Below are 6,883 nucleotides of genomic sequence, written 5' to 3'. Positions count from 1 at the left end.
GTTCCAGTGACCTCCCGCGCTAAATATCATATAAAAGAATGAAAACCATGTGTGAAACATTGACAAATTCACTCTGAAAACACGTGTGGATAACAGGTATTATGTCTGACCGATAAATAAATCATAAAATAATTCAGTCACTGATAACTTAGTATCAAACAAGGTGTGCGTAAGCTTTTGTTTGAGAATTTCCAGGTGTAGAGAGATGATTAATCAGTACTGAATAAATTACGAATTCATGCACAACACTGGATATGATTCTTTTATTATTTCAATTAATACATATTACCAATATTAATTAAGCATTGGTGTGAATAATAATAATATGGTGATTTTTTACGGTTCTGCAAAACGAATACGTTTCTTTTCACCATTTACTTTGATTTTTAGTACCTAGGTTATTATTTTATTTCAATTATTACATATTACCGATATTAATTAAGTATTGGTGTTAATATAATACTATGACTCTTTTGTACGGTTCCTCTAATAGAATAAGTACCTTTACTCCATTAATTTTGCCTCTTAGTATATAGCTTATTTTTATCTAAATTAATTAATAATCAGTGGCGAAAATTATAGTACAGCGATTTTTCATGTTTTTCTTAACCGAATTAGTATAACTTTTCCTTTAATTTTGCCTTTGAATTCATAAAAAGTTTTTTTCTTCATTTAAATTACCGTTGATTTTAAATTATTTAATTTTACACTTTAATTTTTTACACACATTAAAAGAATTACTATAAACAAAATAAAACACCATTGTTGTAGTTGTAGTTCATTTACGTCGCACTAGAGCTGCATAATGGGCTATTAGCGACAGTCTAGGAAACATCCCTGAGGATGATCCGAAGACATGCCATCACAATTTTGATCCTCTGCAGAGGGGATGGCACCTCTCAGCCCGACGACCTGCACGCGAAGTCGAGTAATTAACACTAAAAATACAATGAAATTACTATAAAGTATTTAGAAATATAAATTTGGTGACGTAGTCCACGAACCACGTTAATGTTGTTCACTGAATTTATCTGACATAGCGATAAAAAATAGTTTAATATTAAAGTACTTTTTCTTTCCGATCAAATAAAGCTATAAGCTTGCAAATATCACTGATGTTATCTTTAAAATAATTGCAAATTTGAATCGTCTATAGCTAAGTTTAAAACAATTGCTAACTCTTAACCAATCAAAAAATTCAATTTCATCTTTTGCTCAACCTGCTCGATGGGTTCGTCGTATAATGTTCTAATGCGTACAGCGACCTTCCTTATGTTTCGAACTGTCTGCATGCCAAATTTCATCGCTTTCAGTTGGATATGGTTTAGGAGTTAATAAAGGACATACACATACAGACAGACATTCATTTTAATGCACATAAATTGACTGCAATCTTACATCAGGTACGGAGTAGAACAGTTACTTAAGGAAAATGAATGAAAAAAAAATTAATTTAGTGAAAATGAAAAAAAAATATTTTTGCACTAAATTTGTGTAGTTTCGCGCTTTAAAGAGTAGATTTTAAAGTGGTCTAACCCTTTAAGCCCCAGCATGCAAGAAAGAACGGTTGAGATATTAATAATGTCAAAAATGTAGTAGTACATTTATTTTAAACCGTGTTCAAATTAAGTGAACACCTTTTTCACAAAAGCCTTTTTCCTTCCTTATTAAATGTGTAGTCGGTGCGAGCCGGGTGCGGAATTCGAATAGACTAGCCATCGCTAGGATTCGAACCCGGTTCACCGGATTGGAAGGCGAAAGCTCTATCTCCTAAGCCATCATGGCTCATAATATGGTTTCCGTGGTTGGTCACAAGTTGGTTCAGTTTTACTCATTTTTCGTGGAAGGCAACACTTTCTTGACACCAAAATTATCGTAATTCATTCCGCCTCGCGTTACCTTTTTGACAAGATAGTGTATATTTAACTACTAGATGGCGAATCTACGTGAAAGAAGTAATTAGAGAAACTATAATTTTACCTAGATGTTTTTATGTACATGAATAAAATCATTTTAATGCGTTCCCATTTGGTATTAAGATTTTTAAGACACAGTCACAAAATACTTTTTTGATGATTATATTAATTAGTTTCATGAGTCACGTGCAAGCAGTGCAGACGGAAGACATTATCGCACCCTGGGTGATACTAAAAACAGCTTCCATTAAACTATGTAAATTAAAAAAAAAATTTTTTTTTCATATTTTCAAAAATATAATAATAACAATAATAACGCTTTGCCGGTGTAGTCATATTTCTTTTTTTAATCTATATCTTCTTTTTTTCTATACCAACCCTAAAGACTCATTTAGAAAACAAATGAACAAGATGAATAACAATTCTTCCAAGGTCAAAACAGAAAGTCGTTAGTTTCATTAATGGAGAATATCACCTAAAGTATTCTAGAAAAACATATATATATTACAGGTAATATTTTTATTTATCATAATCTTACATGGAATACAAACATATAAGCATAAACAATAAAATGTATTTTTTCGCGCTGTAGTAGTGGCAAACAAACTGGTCAAAAGACTCTTCAAAAAAAATTTTTTTTTCGGTCTCATTTTTGATAGAAATTATTGTCGTATTTTGTATTCAATGTGTCGTCATTTTGTTAAAAATCATTTTAAAAAAAGAAAAAATGTTGCTGACTATCGTCAAACAATTTATAGATTTATAAACAATTTTACGCATTTATAAACTCATTCACTTATTCGACTATTCAGTAAAATGCCCTTCAATGACTCGCCCATAAACAAATTCACGGTATTTGTTGCTGACTCTTTAAAACACATGTTCACTGATCCCAAGATTTTTTTTTTAAATTTATTTTTTTTTATTCCTTATTTTTACTTTATTCACACGCTATATCTAAAATCATTCATAATAACAGTTCTCATTATAAAGCGAACTTGAAATAAAATGTTTATGAAGTCCATCTGAATATAACTGCATAAAATGAATTAAAAATAATCTCGTATAAAATGCATTAGCAAAAGAACGGTACTTTATTTACGTCGCACTAGAGCTGCACAATGGGCTATTGGCGACTATCTGGGAAATATCCCTGAGGATGATCCGAAGACATGCCATCACATTCTTGATCCTCTGCAGAGGGGATGGCTCCCCTGCTTTGGTAGCTCAACGACTTGCGCGTGAAGACGAGCACTTTACGTTAAAACAGTTTAACGAGGACAGATACCGCGTACCCTCGGTCTCTACTCAGGCTGATCATAGTGGTCAACCACCCGCTTACTGACAGCTGCCAGTGATGCTTGACTTCGGTGTTCTACTGGGAACCGTGTTTTTATGATTTCTCCACTGCGGGACAGCAAAAGAACGAACGGTCGTTATAGTAATAGAAAAATATTAAATGATTACACTGGCAAACGAATTTTTTTTCCGTTTACATAAGATTTTTTAACGTATCTTGGATATTTTCACGTCGCTGATGATTTCAAGTCTCGGATTCTCTCTTCAAGCTACGTTTTTTTAAAATGAAATTTTTAGTTTAAGTTAAAAACGGTATACACAACAGAGGGTCGCATATATGTAGTTCATTTACGTCGCACTAGAGCTGCACAATGTGCTATTGGTGACGGTCTGGGAAACATCCCTGAGGATGATCCGAAGACATGCCATCACAATTTAGATCCTCCGCAGAGGGGATGGCACGCCTGCTTCGGTAGCCCGACGACCTGCACGCGAAGTCAAGCACTTTACGGTAGAATAGTTTAACGAGGACCAATACCGCACACCCTCGGTCCCTACGCAGACTGATCCAAGTGGTCACCCACCCGTCCACTGACCGCAGCCAGTGATGCTTGACTTCATTGATCTGCTGGGAACCGTGTCTTAACGATCAGTTCACTGCGGGACTGCGCCGCTAGGGGATCTTCACTATTATGAACTAATCCTGAGCTTCTAAACAGGTCATAATAGGGAAGCGCTCCTAGAAGCGTGTAACAACGTTTCTGGGTATGGGTTCCTATGCAATATTAATCCAGATGATTTCAGATTTGAGATCCTCAAGCCCAAATTAGGTAAGATCAAATATTTGTATAATTGCAACATAAAGTTTGTCCCGAGTGTTATTGATATCAAACAATTTTTGGAAAAGATTAGATATTCTCTACCCAGATTAAGGTATATAAAACTATATATGTAAATAAATAAAAACCTTCGTGCAACGGAAACGACTGAAATAATAAACATTTAGATGAATCAGATGAATAAAGAAGTTATCTGGCTCGCTATTAGCAATTATTTGTAAAAAAAAAGATAAGTCTTACTTTAGTCTTCCAGAAATTCTTTTAAATACGATTTTCAAAATAGATCAAAGAACAAAATATATGAAATATTGAAAAAAAGGAAAGCATGTTTTTTGTGGTTAACATAAAATTTACTTAGATATCTTGGCAATTATCCAATCTTTAGTAATTATCTAAAAAAATAACCTTCGTCTTCTTTCTATTTAAGCCCAATTTCTAAAAACTTCCGCCTTGATTTGGATGAAAAACTTAAATTGGAGACGAAATAGGAGTATTTTGAACATTAAATATTAAGATTTATATCAACAATTTCACATTATGTTAGGAGTAAATTTGACACGCAGGTTCACATGTAGTACATATCCAAGACCGAAATCTAATACTTAGTTGAACGCACTCAGTTTTTTATTAGAAAATTAATTCCTATTATTCTTTCATATTTGTGCAAAAAACAAAGATACGTTTAATAGTTTGAAATATACAACAAACATTTTTTAAGAAGATTAATTTTTTAAAATGTATTACAAAAAAAAAAAAGAATTTATTTTTAATCAAAAAAAAAAAGAAGAAAATAGGATCTATCGTAAAATCATGAGACATAGCGATAAAAAAATGCACTCTGCAATTTTTTTTTAAATCCTTGATTAAAACGTAAATTAAAGTAATACAGTTTTGATCGTGAACCTAAATTCCAAAGAGATGTTTTATTCTTAAAAAAATTCCCCTGTTTTCATATAATTAACAAGACATAACACACTAAATTAAAAGAATGAATGAACTGTTCATATTGTCATTCTTTAAATGCCTCCCCCAAAACAGCTCATTTTAAATGCCTTCTCCGAAACAGCTCATTCTCACTCCTTCAGGGGTGATTGTGAGCCAAAGTCAAAATTCCGGAAAATTTCTCGAGTTACAGTTTAAATTGTGAAATTAGAAAAAAATTTAAACAAGGATTTTTTTTCCTTTTTCTCAATATTTCTTAGTTTACTCAAAATATATTTAAAACTTTACACATACCTATACCATTTACACATACCTATGATGACCTGGAGAAGTAATTAAAATTTACAAATATGTCTTTCTTTCTTGAGTTTATGATTATAACAACTATTTACTGATAAAAAATTAATATAAGCTTATAAAGTATCTCTCTGGCTCTCCCTTACAAACAAATAAAATAAACTGTGTTTTTAAGTTCCACCTTTGAAATTTTGATTTCCGGAAACTTTTGTGATCAATGTTTTTTTGAAACATCTGGACCTGCGATCGCCGGAAACTTCCGGATCACTGTTAGCGAAAATTCCGGAAATCCGGATTTTTTCCGGAGCACAATCAGCCCTGACTCCTTGGAAAATGTGGAACTCTTTTTATTCAATGTCAAACTAGTAGCTTTTCTGCTGCACGCTGTCCTTTCCATCTCTAGTAAAACTTTTACTCATTGAACTAGAACATATAGAAAGTTAATCTAAGAATATGCAATAAAAAAATAATAACCTATAAATATATTTTTCAACATACAATATAAGCACACAAAAAAGAAAAAAAAAAAGGAAATTTAAAATTTTGAGAACATAAAATCTGTCTCGTTCGGCGCCCCCCTAACCTTCTGCTCCGGGTGAATGCCCGCCCCCGCTAGCAATATAAACGATAGCGTACGATACCAAAGCGTATTTTACCATCCAAATCAAAGTTTTAGTAACAAAATTATTATTTCAGTTGAATTGTAGCATTCGAAATATACTGTAAGGAAATCTTAGGCGAATATAAGTAAATGCAAAGATGTCTCTATTGAAAGGGCGTCATCTAATTTCCTTAAATACTTGTGTCTGAGATAATTACGTAAAAGCCTAATATTATGCAATATCATTGCATAAAAGGGGTAATTGATGATGACAGTGCACATAACAACGTATAATTACTTCGTTAAACCTTACGGAATTTCCTTTCCCTACAATAGCCTTGGATAATTTCATATACCTAGTATTTAAAAGCTTTTAAGGATATTCTAAATGAAAGTGAGTTTGAGACCATTTATTAAGGTCCATGCTCGATAATGGTTACCTTTTTTCATATTCGCATCGTGTTAAACGTGCTTTTAATTATAGTCCTATAATACATATCAGAGATCGTGATTATTTCATATATTTATCGAGTATATGCATTAAGGATAGTACTATTAAAAAGAGAGACGAGCTCATGCTCATTATTCCGAGCTCAATGACAGTAATCCGAGCTGAATTTCATATTTGTATTGAGTAAACGCACTATTATAGCTTTATTTATAACAGGGTTCATTTTCAAAGGTCCGAGTTCCACAACTCGAGAAATTGTTTTTAATTTTTGTGGCGTAACTAATATTAAATACCACTTCACTAGTATATAAAACATGTCAACTTAATTCCATAATGATATGAACTCGCTAAAATCGATGATAGTCATCATTAAATAGCGGCGTACCTTCATTTCCTAACAGTCTGAACTTTAGGTAGAGCTGCGGATGATGGGCTTGTTAGGATGTGTATCTGGTAATGTACTTTCACCAAATGGATTGTTCACGGCTTCATATGTTAATGGGGCAACAGCTTTATAAGATATAGTCTATAAGTGATA

This window comes from Parasteatoda tepidariorum, chromosome 4, assembly GCF_043381705.1.
Source record: "Parasteatoda tepidariorum isolate YZ-2023 chromosome 4, CAS_Ptep_4.0, whole genome shotgun sequence".
Classification (NCBI taxonomy): Eukaryota; Metazoa; Arthropoda; class Arachnida; order Araneae; family Theridiidae; genus Parasteatoda; species Parasteatoda tepidariorum.
Note: the sequence above shows the minus strand (reverse complement) of the source record.